Raw genomic sequence first — 2,479 nt, 5'->3', positions numbered from 1 at the left:
TTTCCCCTTTTTTTATTTTAAGTGATGAAAGAATGAACTTTCATTATCAGTAATCAGGTGACTGAGAAATCATACTTTGCCATTTTTTAAATGTTTTAAAATTTATTTTAGAGAGACAGGAAGTGGAGAAACATCGAAGTGTGAGAGAAACATAGGATTGGTTGCCTCCTTCCTGTACGTATCCCAATGGTACTCTCCCCAACTGGGGATGGAACCTGAAACCTGGGTATGTGCCCTGACCAGGAATTGAACCAGTGACACTTCAGTGCATTGGATGATGCTCAACCAACTGAGCCACACCAGCCAGGGCCTGCTTTGCCATTTTAATGGAATACCTATTACTAAAACATATGGTTAACATATAGTAAAAATTATAGTACAGTAAAAATAATAAGGCACATATCAGAAATATAATCCACTTATACTTTTTCTAATTATTTTGTTCCAATTAGGACTAGTACTTAGGAATTTCAACAGCCAACGGGCAGAAATAATTAGGACAGTATTAAATGGAAAAGCCACTTATACTTACTTTTATTATTGACTACCATCTATAGCTGGTTTTATATATGCTGGACCTATCTGAATTCCATATGAGATATAGGTTAAACAAATGTGACTATACTTATGGATCAATGCAACAAGATATTTGTCAGCAGGGTAGTTGAGTGCTCGATCCAATTTTGAATAACCTGCCTTCCTTTTGCATATTTTGAAGCTGAATTTTGCACACTGAATGCTTTTGACTCTAAGAAAGGGAACCAGCAAAAGATCTTTTTCCTATTTTGTATCATGTAACATCAATCAAACAGGTGTATAACTTACAGGCTGTTTTAGTATCCAGTGAAATATTACAAGTAAACTCTGAAATTCACCTGTCATTTATAATGCTAACACTTACAAATGGTATACTCAAAGTTTTATAGACTAATCTGCAGCACAGTCCAATCATGATATGCATCTGGAAAAAACACCTTAAAAAAGACTTCACTAGTTCAAAAAGTAATTTATCTCTGGGACAGATCCTAGGGAGTTAGGAAAGATTGCTTTGATATGTTTTAACTCTTGAAAGAGACAATCAGATATCTGAACAGACTGATGGTCGTTGGTGCCAATTCAACGCCATCCCCAACTTGAAGCAGTAAAGAAAAACTTTATTCAGTGCAAAACAGTCCAATTGTGATATTACATTGCTGGAAAACAGCACAGCTGTGAGGCAGCCCTGGAGCTAGGCTCCTGTATAGCTAGGGAAGCTCTGCTCCTCACTGGTCCGCTTTGCTTTGCTCTGTTCTGTGCCAGCCTGCTCTGCTCTGGTATGCTCTGCTCTGCTCCAGTGTGACAGCTTCAGTTTTTTAGCTCCATCTATAAAAATGCAGTCTTTGGTGGAAAGTGAAAGAGATATCAGAGGCAGCTGGCAGTTTACTTATATAGACAGAAGTTCCTACCCCTGGTCCCTGATTGGTTCATCCTCATGCAAATGAGGATTCCAAATCTTTGCAGTTTTATTGGTCCACAAGGCACTGTCCTGATTGGTCAGAGCCAAGCTGTTCTGATTGGCCAGTGAAGAAGCTGGGGTGGGGGAATAGTTGCACAACTCAGACTGGATGAGGAAAGCTTCAGTTCTACTAGTTGAAATAGGAATCTAGGAACTCCTCTAGAAGAGCAGGCTCAGATGGCAGAAACAGTGAAGGCTTCTCCCTGAGGTGCAGTTTGCATGAGAGACCCTTATGTAGAAATGGCTGCTAGGCTGTTTTTTTGTTTTTAATTTGAGCCCCATTAAGCCACCAGGAGCCCTCCTCAATAGGTATCTCCTTTCTCAGGGTCCACACATACTTTGCATTAGCAGAAAGACAAAACCTTTCCAAAAGAAGATTTTATTCAACAGTTATTGAAATATTGCTCTCATCATCATCTACATTGTGTCACATCTCTTGCTGTCCCTCCTCCCTGCTTCACTATGGCTACCAGATCCTAATTTCTTTTTCTGCTCCTGTCTTCCATTAGGTCTTCTTTTTATCCAAAACATACTGACTTGAAATGAAAACTTTTTGTGTAGCTTTCTCTTTGACTTTTAGTTTCAGCTCTTGTTCACTCAGGCCTGCTATCACTCAGGCCTGCTATGTAACCAGTACTTATGTAGAGTGACTGTGTTTTCCCTCCCTGATTAAAAGGAACTGAGTAACTGCCTCTGTGGTCGCTGCTTGGTGAGGTTATTTTGAGCCATGAGGGCTGAGGGCAGGGTTAGGTTGGGGAAGTAGCTGAAATCAGTTTCATGTCTGAAGCTAATCTTGGTTTTGTTTTTTAAAAAAATTTTAAAGTATATTTTTATTAATTTCAGAGGAGAGGGATAGAAACATCAATGGTGAGAGAATCATTGATTGGCTGCCTCCTGCACGCCCCCTACTGGGGATGGAGCCCACAACCCAGGCATGTGCCCTTGACCAGAATTGAACCTGGGACCCTTCAGTCCACAGGCCGA

The sequence above is a fragment of the Myotis davidii genome, unplaced genomic scaffold (assembly GCF_000327345.1).
Source record: "Myotis davidii unplaced genomic scaffold, ASM32734v1 scaffold734, whole genome shotgun sequence".
NCBI classification, from domain to species: Eukaryota; Metazoa; Chordata; class Mammalia; order Chiroptera; family Vespertilionidae; genus Myotis; species Myotis davidii.
This window is presented reverse-complemented; position numbering follows the sequence as displayed.